The following is a 16,070-nucleotide window of genomic DNA, read 5'->3' on the forward strand; positions in this document are numbered from 1 at the left end:
GCACCAATATAGCCAAGACGGCCATTTAATGCCTTAGAGGCAAGACCTGGACTGGCTAGGCACAAGAAGGACTGCTGGCTGATGAGCTGAGGCACACTGTGGGTCCTAGGGGCAGCCTCCCTATACACTACAAGTGACGTCAAGACATGATAGGTGAAGGAAAAGAGGAGGGTCCCCAAGGAGACAGTGAGACAGGAGCTGTGTGGCCATTAAGAGGTGTCATGCCACTGGGGCCTGATCCTGAACAGGGCATCCATGTGGGGCCATTGCAAGGGAAAGGGTAGCATCCATGTCAATGTGTGCTGCAGTGGGGATGGGTGTGGGCATGCTGTGTGACAGGAGGGGCAGCCATGCAGTGTGTAGCCCAGTGGCCCATGACCCTCACTGGTGTGGCCCACAGGGCATGCAGCTCCCAACTACTTAGAAGCTGGACAGCCCTGATCTAGGTTGTGTAGAATAATACCTTCTACCTAGCAGTACTAAGTCATGATAACTACCTATGAACCTAACTCACTGACTTGCCACCATCTTCTGAAAGTTACTGTAGTGCAAGTAGGGCTAAACGACATGTTCATATTGAATCCCAAACCCACTAAAACTTAGCTCTAGATTTGCAGTTAAATTTTAGCTTGCACTTCAGTGAATGTGGACTGAGGAGATGTGTACTGACAGGATCTCAACTTACCTCAAAGAACTCCTGAAGCTATCAGAGTTGAGAAGCAAAGGGGAAATTAGTTTTGCTTGAGGTGCTGGTACAGCTTGGAAGACCAGCTGTGAAGACCTTGTTTAGCTTTGCTAACCTCAAACCCCAAAAGAAATGTGATCAGTTTACTTTGAACCTCTGAGACTTAAATCACACTCAATTTGTACAGGATGAATGTGAGACATTTGGGTCTACCTGTTATGATCAGCAGATGTAGCTGATGCAAGACAAATCATTATACTTTCAGCACTAAATAATTTGAAAGGAATATTATATTTAAAGAATTTTGCTTTTTATAGTGTACACTGAATAGCAATACTCTAATCACAATCTTGTCTAGTTTATTTGCTAATAACAATTTAACCCATGGTTTGCTGCTATATCTGACATCCAAGTGATGTTGCAGTGTGGCTTTGCTGTGATTAACTGTTAAGCCATATACTATTATTTTAGGATTCCCCTCCCCCTTGATCCTTATGACTTTGCTTCTGTGATGGATGTTCAAAGAAAAACCCTTTATGTTAGATCACATGAATGTTCATGGAAGGCAACCACAGCTGAAATGGAATTAAAAAAAAAAAAAAAAAGAACCCACATTCACAAAAATCCTTCCTGTCATATTTGCCCAGTTCTATTTGTTTCATAAATACTTAAACATATCAGTTTCTCTGAAATGATATAATTAAAAGAAGGCCTCAGGGTCTACTACAAAACCATTTTAATTTCAATTCATATAGTCTATTCAATACAATTTCATTTGCCTGAGTGAGAGGCCCAAGTATTACTAACATATGCATCAAAATTGTCTCTGGCAGGCTTTCAGCATTTTATAAATGTTGATTAAAAAAAAAAAGTTGACACAAGCTGAACAGAGGAAGCAAGAGAGAAGAAGTAATCTGATATCCTGTTGTCCTTAACTTGCAGTATTTTCTCAGAGCTAGAACACTTCGTGCTTGGGATACCAAGAAGGTAAGGCCTTTTCTTAAAAGGGCAGATTGTTGTTCTTGTAATGTTAATAGCTTATGACAGAGGCTGGCAACCTACAACCCTTGAGTTGGATCCAAAGAGTAGGGGTGCTTCAGCAGTGGGGGACTTGGCCTGTGCTATGGCCAGGCTGCAGGGAGAAACAGTGGCAGTGGTAGTAGTTGGGTCCTAGTGCCAGCTTGCCTTGGACCCAACCTGGGTCATTCTAGCCCGCTGCCAGAAAACTTTGCCAACCACCGGCCTGTGCTACAGAACGTGTGGAGCAGTTAGTCACTTATGACTGTATACAAGAATATATTATGATTCTGGATATTGACTGCTGTGTAGTTAGCATATAGTGCTCTGTGGAAGGGGTCTATCTCCTCTAGCTAGAAGGTAGATATCAGAAGGTTAAAAATGATTCTAAATCATTCCCACAAGTTTAAAAAAAGAATGATTTAACTACATATCAGTGTGACAGATCTAATTCAGCTCTCACATACAGTGAAGTCAGACTGTTGTAACCGAGGATCAGAAGGTGTGTACGGGAAAATGGTTAATGATATCCTTGAAACAATGAAATCCCAATTTTCTAGAAATGCTAGAGGGCCATACACAAAGCATCTCAAGCCCTGGAAACCTGAGTAGACTAGGGGTTACACAGCCCAACACAAGGAAGCAACATGGGATACAACAGTAACTAACTGTGTTCCCAGCAAAATGGTAGTTGGCTAGTCAAAGATTTCCTATTTAATAGAAGAGTGGTTCACAGTGTAGTCATCAGCAGGGATCCTGGTTTTCTCTGTTCTTAAAAAAATCCCCAATTTTTGGTTAAAAAAGTAACCTCAAATCCCCATTTGTCCATGATTTAAATGAAACACCACTAATATATGGAAAAATGTGGATTTGTGGTGACTTTGTTTTTAACCAAAAATTGGGGATTTTTTTTAAATCAGAGAAAAGCAGGATCCCTGGTCATCAGTTGAGACTTTGCAGCATGCAGGCAAGCAGCCCATATAATTTACCTCCACCAGCTGAAGCTGCCACTTTTGTCATTCAGCGAAAGCACTAAAGTTGTTCCCGTTCCCAACAGCTCTCAAAGAAGTTACTTTGGGATGTAGCATCATGCAACATTGATCTGCTCTTTTTCTGCGCAAGTTCCCAGAAAGGCTGCCTGTGGAGGCCCTACACAAAAAGATCTGTTCTCCCCTTCAGTTAACCAGTCTAAGGACTTAGTGGCAGTTCTTGCACTGAGGTTATTACGTGAGGTTGTTCTCCCATCTCTACCACTGTTATACCTGAAATATGACCACCACTATGTTCAGGTTTTTTTCTTTATTGAGTAATTATCTCTCTGACAGGTCCTATTCTGAGAGCTCAGAAATCACATCTAGTCAAAGAGAAAGAGAATGGTCAGAAAGTCATTTGCACAGAGTTTGAATATTCTGTAAGCACCTGCTGTTCATCCTAATGAGATTCCTCCAGACTCATTAGAATAATTCCATGCCTTTTAATACCCACTGGGATTGCTTTATTATAAGATAAAGTCAACAGGTAGCATATGGTGCTGCATCTTTCTGTTCTATTCCTGAAAATCTCTGGAGGCTGTCAAACAAAGCCTTGAGAGTAACTAAGTTTGTCTCCCTCTTTCTCTCAGGATGTCCGACACTGGCTCCAATGGCTTGCACTCATTACCAGGGATCCTGGTTTTCTCTGATTAAAAAAAACACAAACAATTTTCAGATTTGAAAATGTGGCTTTGGGATTACTTTTTTTATTTTTGGAGAAAAAAATTGGATATTTTATCAGAGAAAACCAGGATCCCTGCTCATTACAGTTAACATTTTTTTTTTATCTGCTAGACTTTCACCAGTTACTTAAGGCTGCAAGTCAGTGCTGTTACACCTGTGTGGGGGAGGGTGTCTGAAAACAAGGACACTCTGAAAGCTTAGCATGTACCTGCTCTTTGTCAAAGGTCAATGGGGTGCCATCTCCTTTAGAGGGGAAAAGATAGAACTCATTTCCATACAGTACAATATTTCTGGTAGCAATATCAATGCATGCTATCCTTCCCCTTTGTTTTGTCTGCTTCACTAAATCGGGTCCAAATTTTATAATGAGCAAGGCATGATCAGATCTTGGTTTACACTCAGATCTCATTGAAGCATCAACATCTTGGACAATATGCACTATACTGGTTTTAAAAATATTTTTCAAAATGCAATTATAATGTTTTTTCTCTCCTCTGCAGCTGTATGGAAAATATTCACAAACAGCATGGAAATCTGCTAGTGGAACATAAAAAGGAAACAGTAAACTGACCACAAGTTGGTTAATGTTGGTTGTTTTTGTTGTTTTTCGTTTGGTTTTCTTTAATTTCAAAATTTATATAAACTTTTCTAAACTTTTCTGTAATGTTTTAACCTGATCTGCTGTCAATTTATATCAAGCTGCTATCAATTTCACTACAAAATTTTAAAAATCAGATAAATATTTTTTCTCTGACCTTTCAACTGTAATAATCTTAAGCAATTTAGTGTTGATAATAGAATACAATAGTTTTAGGTTTTACCTTGTAACATATAAAAAAAGTCCAAAGTGTGATTTTTTTTTTAAGTTGACAGTGACACTTCAAAGCAAATTGACACTTGGAAGATTTTTATTTTGGGATTCTTCCCTTGCAAACAGACATTGTCAAGGGTCCCTGTAAACATCACATTAATCTCAGATCTGTCTCTAATTCCCTGTTCCTTCCCTTTCCTTACTATTCCCTTCTAAGACAACAATATTATAGACAATTTAAATCAAACATGTCTCTAGCTAAGCAACAGAGGATACTAATAATGGTAATTAACCCAGCCTAGTAATTATTCTCTCATCCCACCAGCAATTATAAATATAAAGTAAGAACAATGAGCACTCAATCTGATATTGATAATTTAATTTTCTCATGCCATGTAATAATAAACAGGTTAATGCTACCATGACAATCACTGGTAACAATTAAGCATATCTATGTGGAAGTCACCATCCATGCTGCAGCGTAAGTGGGAGAATAGGGGTAACTCACTGTCAATAATGACAGTAATAACTAAGTGCAATAGAAGGGGTGAAACTGAAGGCAGGCTGAGCATATTCTGTGTTCGCCATTCTTGCATGTTTCTCAACTGATCTCATTCCTCCCTGAGTTAGGTAGGTAGCATGAGCCATGAGGCTTCCTTTAAAGCCATCTTGTCGATCAATGGTAGATACAGATTAATCTAGAATTATAGCGACATTATGGATAGAGATGGAGTGGATAGCTACTGCTTAGTGGTGTCAATTTTATATCTCTGCTTTTGTGGAGGGTGTGCTATGGGTAGGTACCTACTTAACTTGTGGTGAGACAGATTTTTTCATGGCCTGCTAGTGGCACATAGAGTCAACTTCACAGACATTTCACGGTGGCCCTGCTATGGTGAAGGTGAAGGTGCTGATTGGTGGAGAGGACCCAGCAGGGGAACAGGGAGAAGGACGCAGCTGCCTTCTTGTCTGCTGCTCTTTGTGCCGCCCTGCCAGTTGGCACCTTCTTCTCCTAGCAGCAAGGGCCACTGGTTCCCACTGGGGAGTCAGAATTTTATTTTATTGGAGGTTTTTTTGTTCATTTAGTGGATTTTGCAGACAGTCCTGAAATGTGTGGTTTCCATGAAATCTGCAAAACCATGAACTAAGTAGGTCCCTAGCTATAGGTGTGGTAATTTTCACTGTGTTCTATCTTATGTGAAAAGTATCAAATATGAAGGAGATACTGACCTACGTATTAGACACAGCACTACATGATTCTGTGTCTGGCTTCAGTACAAGATGAACTGAGATTGTTCCCTGCTGTAACATTTTTTTGTAGCAGTCAGTCACGGACAAATCGTTATCAAAGCCATATCTAAAAGAATTGAAGTTTTGCATTCATTCCCTTTCCACTTACTTTTGAGATGGATATTTTGATTCACATGGATAAGAAACACCACCCAAATTTTGATGCATCTACACAAGCCTTTCCATACGCACTGAAATGAGATGCTTTTTTTATTTCTGTTTCTTGACTAAGATTATGATTGCTGAAGGTCATCTTCTGGGTGCTCACTAAAGAGAGAGAAAGAGTGAGAGAGAGAAAGAGAGAGAGCATGAGACAGAGCCTTGTGACCACTTCTGAAGAATACCAGTGAATCCAACAAGTCAAGAAAATTATGGCATGAAGAGAAGAATGATTATTCTGGTTTAAAGTGGAGAGAGATTTTCTGCAGTGTTGCTGATTTTCTTCTAACTTGTTTATCTGTCCACTTCTATCCCACAGTAAGTGAAAGTTAAACTGAGGCTATGATTGCTCTTGTTAACCTAGAATATTTTGCCTTAACTCTATAATCTAGTACCTTTCACTGGGAAAAAAAAAATGTCAGGCTACCTCAGAGAAATCACTTATATCCAAATGGCACATTAAGCCCAAGATCCATGCAGTGGTCACAGGCCCAATTCCTCCAGCCTATTCACACAAGAGAAAGTCCTAGGAGCACTGCTGAAGAGCCAAGCCACCTTCTACAGTTTTGATTCAGTCCTTTCTTTGCTGGGGGGGGGGAAAAAAATCAAGAGCACCTGAAATGCCTACCATGAGATACTCAATATCAGCTTCAAGAACAGAAAACTACCTTCCACCTCATGCTTCTCCTTATTTAGAAACCATCACTCAACACAGTTACCTTCTCTGAGCATAATTTCTCTGTATCTAATTTCTCAGTCTTCAACAAACTAAGGAAGAGTCTTAACCAGTGATAGGCAACCTGTTCCAGCTGCAGGCCAGAATGAATGATCCACCCCTGGTGAAAGACAAGCAAGCACCAGGACCCCGCCACCACTTGTCCCTGCAGCAGCACGGAAGGAGTGCCCACAGTTGGTGCTCATCTCCATGGCAGGACAAGGAAAATGCCCTCTGCCAAATGCTGCCATGTTCGTGGGCCAGATCCAAAGTTCCTGTGTGCTGTAAGCCTTGACAAAAGTTACCTCTGGTTCCATCTAAATGCTGCTGGTATCCTGGACTCCTTCCAGTTCTGCTTCCAGCTGATGTGTGGAATAGAAATGGCTCTAGTGGCACAAGCAGATTGTTCCCTGCTCTAGAATGTATTAAAATTCCTTTTAATGTTTAACATTAAAATTCCTTTTAGCCATGGATCATATTCATATTGCTGGACCTTCCCACCACCTTTGGTCGTACCAGGTGTGAAATCTTCTTGTCCCACCTCATAGATAATTGGGAAGTGTTTTCAGAAGTACACAGCAAAGGCTTCCATTGCAGTTAGCTTAAGAGGGGTACCCCCAAGCTTCCAGACTTCTATGCATCTAACATTCAAATACTCTCATTTTCATGGTGTACTTCTTGTTCTCACTATTAACATTGCAAGCCTATACACAATCTGAATCATCAGATAACATGTTTCTGACAAGAAAATTTGGTCCATCCCTGTTCAAAGCAGCACACAAGTCCAGTCTTACACTGTAGCCAACAATCTCTGAGGAGCATGATAATTAGAGCTGCTGCGGAATTATTTAGACTCAATTAATGATAAAAAAACCACTTAATAGATGCTTTTGGCAGCTACTGTACAACTTAGTTGTTAAATAACTGCAATTATACAAGCAATTAAAGTATAATTATAATCAGCAAGTGAGAGTTGTAAAAAGCAAAATGTGAAGAGACAGTAACACTTCAGATAATCCATTAAGTACCCACTTACTTCAGTATTCCCTTATAGCTCAAGATAAGCAGAATTACAGCACAGACTTCATTGTGAAGACTAGCAACACTTCCTGCATTGGTGTGTGATTTCTGGGGCACAAGGCAAGCTCTAGGCAGGGCAGTACTCCAGTATCTAGATTTTGAGGGATATACAGAGTAGTCAGAGCCAATTTGTCTTTCATCTACTTTTGCCTCACTTCTAAGCCAGGCTCACTCTCACTTGCTAATTCATGCTCGCTCTCTCTCTCTCTCCAGACCCTGCATCATGGTGAAAGGGAAATTTTATAACCAGAGGTGTTCATAACATCCCAAAAGGGCCAAGCTATACTTGTAAGCACATATAATTTCCTCCACAATGAGCATTTGTCCCCTGGCAGCTGTATTAATGCTGGGGAATATCAACCTCAAAAAAAAGACAAAACCCCTTTCAGTATATAAAAAGGAAGATTTTTATCTGCTTGTCATCACATGCATTTTGAGGCCTTGGAAAGTTTCCTCTGCCACATAAAAGGGAGCTTACTTTTTCACATATCAAGCTGCTTCTCCACTCTTCATGCTATTTGTTGCCTACTACTGTTAGCAACGCATGTCTTTCCTTCAGTGGAAAGGAGAGACAGAGCATGCCCAATGCAGCTCCCTGTTAAGAAATTATCTGCTGTGAAAGATTTTAATAGTTTAAAAAGCATCTGTTCCCTCCATTAAAGTTCAGACAAAGCTAGCTCTTGGTCTGGTGGTCGTCAACCTAAGAGCTTTACATTCTGAAACTTATATTTGTTAGGGCTTATTTTCCTATGCACTGGATCTTTAGTGCTATAGGAATTGTTTGCCTATAGCTTCAGGCATCCATTTGAAGAAGGGAAGTGAAGTGAAGACTGTAGACAGAAGAGATGACTGTTCCCCAGTGCCCCCTCCTGGCAACGTTGCTTCTGTTCTTTCTTGTTTTGTTCTCTTAATCTGGAAGAAAGGTGCTTGGTCAGCACAGGCTATCTACTCAATGGACCAAATTCTCACCTGTGTATTAAAAAACATTGTTAAAAGGAATATGGTGAGAACAATGAATAAAAGCTTTAAACATTAACATTTCAGCCAGATACAAAATAAAGAGGCCCTTAAGTCTCGACTTACCATGGGGCAAGTCAAGCCTCTAACCTATAATGCATTTCAGGTTATTCTCCATCCTGTAGGCCTGGAGCTCAGACAGCTCCCTGCAAACTCGTTTAGAAATACTGTGCTAATGTTTGAATTGCTGCAGTTTGAATTGTTGCAGTTAAATCCAGGGACAAGTGAAATCTGAGGGCAGCTCAGCATTTTTACAAATGCTTGCTTATCTTGCAACTGGAGTTAACACATGTAGGTGGGTGCTCCTTTGAAAATATGGAAGCTTCTTTCAGGTGTGGGTCAGTCATACCACTGTCTCCTGTACTAATTTCCCATTGAGGGCCCAGTTAGTTTGCCAGGAGTATGTACTTTTCCAGTATGAATCATTATAAACTAGCTTTTCCATTCTTGGAGTCTTCTCAGTGGTGACATAAAAACCTGCTTCACTACATTAGTTAACTGGTACTTTTTTGTTCCTGTGGAGAATCTGAAAACACATGGAAAAGGGATCTGTACTCGCTGGTCTAGACAACAGCATACTGGCAGGGAGATGGTGTCAGGGAAAGACTTTGTGCAGTTCTGCCAGCAAATACAATATTCCACAACCCACTATTATGTTGCTGTAGCAGCTCTGGGAGACGTATGCTGCTCCTGAGCATACCACAGAATAAACCGTGTATAAGGTACATTTTTTTTCTTCATCCACAGCTACCTTGAGGATGTGCAAGCATCTAGACATTCCAGCACACCTCTACAAGGGACAGCCATGTTCTTAGCCTTTGTGCTCCCTGCATACAGGGACTGGGGTTGTCTAATACTGGCAGAGCTGCTAGAAGCCCTAAGTGCACCAGGGTAGAGCAGCGGGAGCCCGTGACTCCCCTGTATACAAGAGAGGAATGCACTCCTCCTACTCCAGTCTGCATTCCCAGAAGTATTCTGGCCAATTCAGCTAGAACACAGCTGGAGTCTGTCAATGGTGACTTTCAGGGAACACAGCAGGGGACAGAGGGCTCTCCTAGAAGGGTGGATCTGGCTTACAAAGCCCAGATAGGGTCCTTAATGTAAATGTCTGTGGACGAGAGGATTTTTTTTTATTTTTAGCACACAAAATTACAGCCAGGATAGCTAACCTCTCCCAAGCACTGCCCAAGGAGTAGACAATAACAAGTAGCATTGATTTATTACTGCAGAGGAGGTAGAGAAACAGGAATGTAATAAATGTGGAGCAAGATGAGAAATGCATCTCTGCCCTCACCCCTTACACACACAGCCCAAAAAGGGAGAGATTATCTGCCATGAAACAGCACATTGCTGACATTCAAATGACACAAGAGCAGAGTCAAGTAGGTGGTGATGGAAATGTGCAGTCTGATGTGCATTTATCACATTAAAATGTCAAGACCAAGCCCAAAGAGGAATCTCAGGGAAGGGCAGCCCATGGTAGGCAAGATGAATGGTAGGGAATTTAGAAATGGATATTTGCAACACAAAATACGAATGAAAAGTATGTGACCCACCAGAAAATAAAAGATATGTTCAAATCATGTTTTCCAAGTGGCCAAGTCAAACACTTAAAGGTTAGGAAGAGCCAAATTGCAGATGGCCTGGGTTACCTTCATCCATCCCCCATAAGCATATCGTAAGTTTTAAGTATCAGGTGACATATTACTTTTTTATCCTTATTCCATGCACAGGATGGGCTTGCTCTGGGGATGAATCAGGAAGGTGTGTAGAATAATAATTTAAAAGGTGTGGTTGTATAAAATCCCTGCCCTGCTTGGTACAGAGGTTGAAAATTAATGAGGCAGGAGACTGCAGAGAGATGAAGGATGGTTGAAAGCTGTTGTGCTAAGCACATCGTTTAAATCTTCTCATTGATGACCATTAATTACATTTCTCATTTTGTTTTTGGGGGGTGTGGGGTCTGACTCAAACCCCTGGCATCCAGTTTGCAGAAGTGCTGAGCATTCTCAGCTGCCATGTAACTCAACAGGAGTTGTGCTTTGAACTGAAATGTCATAAAATAAATGCACTAAAAAAAAAAAAATCAGATTTGAGTTGTTTCAAAATAGTGGATGCTTGGACCTTAAGCTCTCTGTGTCTCAGCCATCCCCATCTATAAGTAAAACTCCCCCAATTCATGAGGGTGCTATCAAGATAAATCAATTTGTGCTTGCAAAGCAGACACCATAATCACGATTGCCCTAGAAAAGCCCATGAGAAAATGAATAATTCTTTCTTCAGGGCTTAGATGTATAATAAAGCATGTAGCCATGTATTGAACCACGAAAGGAAAAATATAGAATGGACACTCACCTGTGCACAGGAGCAGATCCAAGGGGGTGCACTGTGGCACTTGCACCTCCCTTTGATTCCTGCTGCACCTTGCTGCTCCTGGCAATGGCAGCAGCATTTCTAGTCAGGCAGTGCTGAGGGAGTCAATTGACTTCTTGGCTCATTATAATCCACCTGATCCTTTCTACACTCTTTATTCCACAGGTGTTAACAATCCTTTCTTCTTTTTAATTGTCTTGATGTTCCACCAGTCAAGCTAACAGCTGTTCTGCAATTTTGCTGTTAGCTGCTTGGGAAGCTCCTATTTCAGAGTCCTGAAGATAGTTTGTAACTCATTCCAATCAAGTGATTTGTTTTTGTTTCAATCTTAAACTGAATAATACAGCCCTAGGCCCCTAGCAGATTAGTAAAGCTTCTAGTTTCTTTTTAACTGGAGAAAAATGTGTTGTGCTATATGTCATAATGCACCTCATCATCTGCCCCCCCCCTCCCTTTTCAAAATCCTAGATCTGCCCATGCTTGTGCAGCATCCATTCTGCATGCTCATCAAGGCAAGAGTATAAAATCATGTCATTGATCATGTAATAAAGACAAAAGTAAAGGATTTGAGTTAAGGTGGCACAACCTTAGTTCCAGCATTTCCTAACTTTGGATCGCACGCTGGACTTTCCCACCGATTACTAGATTCTTTCAGCACAGTTACATGGACATTGTGCTGTAACTGTGCTGAGGATGATAAAAATTCAGACAGAAAAAGCACATTCCATGATACGGCATGACTTCCCCAATATCCACCCAGTTCATCAATGGGAATAGACCTTTCAGCTCCACCATGCAGTTTTGTCACTCGAGCTTAAGGAGTGACTGATGACAATAGTAGAGTGCCATCTTCTAAATTTGGGCCAGCCAACTTCCAAGTAGCTGGGACAGAATGCCCCATATGCCACACAAGTGGGGGCCACATGCCTGAGGGCCACACTGGGGTGAGCCATAGGCTGTCTGGGCTGCATCATGCACTTGTACTCCCCACTATGCCCACTACACTCTGTAGGCCATCTCCCACTCACTGTTGCACCATGCACCCATATCCTGCCCTCAGCCATGGGACTCCAGGCTCATCCTCTGCTCACCTGGGGTGTGAGCAGGCAGTGAAAGCCAGAGGGGGGAGAGGGATCCCAGAGACTCCAGCAGTTGATGCAACCAGAGCAACACAGGGGAGCATCAGCCAGGCAGAAGCCCAGGGATGCAGGTCATATACAGCCTACGGGCCACCAGTTGAACAGCACTGTTCTATGTGGATCAGCATTACAAAGGGATGAAACGTCCTTTGCCAATAGCTTCACATATATTTGTTGACAGCAGGGGAATTGTGAGACCCGGTCAGCTGGGAAATGAGCTCACAGTAGCCATGAGGACTTCTGGCTCCCTAGGGAGTCAGCATTTTAGTTTTAGTAAGTCTTTTAAAATTTTATTTTGTAGACAATGCCTGATGTTGTAGTTCTTGAGAAATTGCAAATTAAGCAGGTCCCTACTTTATACTATCTTCTTTCACAGGACTGTGGCCTTAATGAGTAGCTCCTGTGCCCATGGAAGAACTAGACATTTTCAAAGAAAAGTCTGTCAGAACTTGTAACATAGGCAAAACAACATATTTTTCCTCCAGCCCCACTATTGGGAATATTGAATGGTTTTACCTGAAATTTTCCAGACATTCCACAGACAGCAAGCATGGGGAAACTTCTGCCCAAATGGTTAATATTTGGCAAAATTATAAACAACTGAAAACAGAGACATAGCTTTCCATCTCTATGATCACACAGCAATGGGCAAGATTATTTTAGCCCAAAGCAGCCCTCAATATGCCATACATATGAAGGATAGAAATGGTGAAAAAAGACTGTTTGTCAAGGAGAGCCAAGTTACAATTAAGGAGGCTTCAACTCTCTTTCTGCCTCTTCCAGACTCACACTTTGACTTTAGAGAAGTTGTGAAGGGGCAGATCCAGATGCCTTGTAGGGACCTCCACTTATGTGCCTCACCTGAGGAGGGCAATCCTTATAGATAGGATTAGATAACTAGCACCCCTTTACAGTCAATAGGGAGACTTAATGGTCTACCAAAGGTGACCTAGAGTGCCTAGGTGCTGGACAGAGATCCAACAGGAACTGCTAGGCACCAGGACTTGTCTAAGCCCCTGTCAGAGTCTATGTTAAACAGTTGCCAGATATACTTTGGCCCTGCCTTAGGAAATAGGCACCTCCCATGTTGACTTGGACAGAGCTTAAGCAGGAATCAGGCTCCTAGGTGGCCTTTCCGGATCATTTTTGAGCATGCACAGTGTCTAGGCACCTACAGATCTTTTCAGGTCAACAAAGAAATCTAATGAATCTCCTAATTAATCTTTGTGCCTCAGCATTGTTGCAGCTGCTTGAGTGGAGTCAGTTTCCAGCCCTAAACTTCTCTACCGCTCAGTTTAATCATTTGGAAGATGAAGTTAATAATAGTGCATGGGGGTGTGGTGAGGATTAATTCATTAATGTTTGCAATGCACTTTAAGATCCTTGAATGGAAGAATCTAAGTGCAGTGCTGCTATTCATCATCTTTCCAGAGCTGACAGCAAACACGTCTGGTTAGACTAGTGATAGACTCACTTCTGTGCTTAGCCCATTATTTAGTAGAAGGCAACACAAAGATTCTATAGTACGAAGAGGCACAGAAAAGTCAATCCAAGAAATAAACTGAGACAGAAATTTATAGCAGCATTTTCTTGGAATGTATCATTACAGCCAGTGACATTTAATCACAGAAACATGATCTGGCTACAGCTAACTAGCTTTGCTCAGGTGTGCCTGTAAATTTAATTTGAGTTCTTCTGGGTAGTGTAGATGTTGAATGCAGACTAATGTACACGTCAGAAAAATAACAAATCGTGTTCTGTTGTAGAACAGGAAACCTTTTAGCTACACAATAAAATAATACAATGCAACACATGAGGTATTTATACAGCACCCTTTATAAACATATACCAAAGTTTTATGCAAACAACTTGCCCCTTATATCAATGCCAACAAGTCAAATTTAGTTAGAAGGAAAGAAATCTGTTTAAAAAATAAGCTTTTAGTTGAATTTTTTAACTGAAACATTCATCAGGGGAGTTCTATTACTAGTGCAAAGTTAATGCTAAACAAATACAGAGAACTGATCAGACTCTAAATATATGAGACCAGGCCTTTTCCCACATTTGGGCTCCTACAGCCCATTGAGCTCCTAGGGACATGAGAGGAGCCTGCTCTGATGTGCTGGAAATCCAGAGCGCCAGAGCGGACTTGATTAATCGAGTCTTCGGGAGCACAGAAATTGATGTGCTCCGGCCGCCTTCCGGGTCATGTGTATCAGCATCCCCATGCATCCCTGTGCTGAAAAAATGGCAGGGAGGGGGTGCTTTGAAATAAAACACGTTCAATGAGCTTTAGTACAAAGCACCCTGCCACCATTTTTTCAGCATGGGGATGTGTGGGGATGCTGATAGACGTGAGGCGTGTGTGCTTTTAATTAGCAAAGCTCACTAGTTAAAGTGCCTGGCACTGCATCCAAAGTACATGTAAAGTGCCCAGTGTTCTTCATATAATGCACTGTTCATTTGTTAAACAAAATCTTACAGTCCACTAGCAATTCTGAATCATGGAGCTAATTGTACTTAAAAATTTTTAACTTGCAGCTTCCTGGCAGTTTAAAAAAACGGAGTTATATGAGAGGACAAACTGTAATAATGTCAAATTCAACTCCCACCTCATCCACCCATCTCACCATGCCCAGAGAGCTAGTATTCCCTGCGTGTCATTTCCACCTGAACACAAGAACATGGTTAGGTCCATGTGTATATCTTAATGACAGGTCATGTCAAATTCCAGTGGGGGCGCAAAGCTTTCATTCATATTGTGTTGCAAACTTTTGCACTCCATTTTCTTGTTTCGAGGACATTGTTAATACCTGTGGGAACCATTCTGAGAATTCTCCAGAAACCAAGTGACAAGATCTGGCCTCTTCCATGTATTCCTGTTTGTGGATGTTAGCAATACCCAGAAAAAATAAATTCAAAATGTAAGGTTGTTCCAGCCTTGAGACTAAAAATGTGCGAAAAAACACACAAGAGGTAGTGAAGTTTATATAAGCTGACTTGATTACTGAGGGTTCCTCTAAAGCTCAACTGCACAGTCCTAACTTCCAATTTAAAAATAAGGCATCAAAGTTTTTTAATATAGATCTTTAAGTAGTTATAATGGTTTGACTCATTCTTCAGTAATATTTGGTCACTTACAAATTTAATTGAGGTCAAAATTATTTTAAAAATAATACTATACCTATTTCTTTCAGCCAATGGGAGTTTACTTGAAAATACAACAAAGATACCAGATTGCACATTAACAAGGACCAGGCAGAGTGCTTAGCTATGTCTGTGCATACTTCTCCCTATATACAGACTAAAGGCCCAATCTGCAATGAGTTATGCACATCCTTATTTTGAAATGCTCAAGCTGATAGTGGCCTGCCTTCAGTTAAGTTGTGCACACAGTGTAAAGTTAAGCAGTTGCTTAAGTCACTGCACTGGCCTAGGCATCCTGGTACTATGTGTCTCGGACGGCCAAAGCGGACTCGACGTGATTTAATAATTGCTCGTTCGTCGGGTGGGCTGGTGAACAGAGAGGCCAAGAAAGCTTTATGGTTGTAAAACTTTACTTACGTCGCTTGTGGTTGCGACGAAAACGGTCCGGTCGTCTGAACAACTACGTTAGTTGTTCCAGCTGGCAGGGCTCAGGCCAGCACGTCCGTCCACAAATCAGGCTGGCAGGGAAAAGGATACGTCTGGGATTGCGCTCGGCGACGGGGAGAAGAATCGATAGGTGATCAGTCTATCGATCAGCTCAGCCACGAGTCAGATCTCTCCAGAGGCACTCTGCAGCGTGCTCAAAGTTCTCCGACTTGGGCGGAAGTCACGCGAAATTTTAAACGGCTAGCAAGCCAATTACTAGCCGCCACGTAGGAATAATTTAGAACTGGCCAATAGCAGGACACAAATTTGCATTCGAATGGTGGGAACTCTCTTGCACCGGGGGTTTTCTGCTGCAACAGAAAACCTTTACTTTGCAAGAGGCTCTCATGTGGCGGGAAAATTCCACCGTGCCGAGGCACCAAAATCACTGGGTTGTGACATGCCCCCTTGCCGACGGCACAACTGGAATTTTAGA

General features: G+C 41.6%; 1 protein-coding gene and 2 long non-coding RNA genes across 4 annotated transcripts in view; 1 reads left to right on the forward strand and 2 right to left on the reverse strand.

The window, feature by feature from the left end:
- The window catches only part of TSC22D1 (TSC22 domain family member 1), a 313,047-nt gene that overhangs the window by 30,486 nt on the left and 266,491 nt on the right, over positions 1–16,070 (reverse strand). The window lies entirely within an intron of this gene.
- On the forward strand, positions 1,520–7,782 carry LOC109286409 (uncharacterized). The gene is made up of 3 exons (XR_009461596.1): positions 1,520–1,672; positions 3,918–5,995; positions 6,435–7,782. It is a non-coding gene; the product is annotated as an uncharacterized LOC109286409 (long non-coding RNA).
- On the reverse strand, positions 7,856–11,173 carry LOC132250004 (uncharacterized). The gene is made up of 2 exons (XR_009461580.1): positions 10,845–11,173; positions 7,856–8,441 (listed from the first exon to the last, which is right to left on the reverse strand). It is a non-coding gene; the product is annotated as an uncharacterized LOC132250004 (long non-coding RNA).

The sequence above is a fragment of the Alligator mississippiensis genome, chromosome 1 (assembly GCF_030867095.1).
Source record: "Alligator mississippiensis isolate rAllMis1 chromosome 1, rAllMis1, whole genome shotgun sequence".
In the NCBI taxonomy this organism is placed as follows: domain Eukaryota; kingdom Metazoa; phylum Chordata; order Crocodylia; family Alligatoridae; genus Alligator; species Alligator mississippiensis.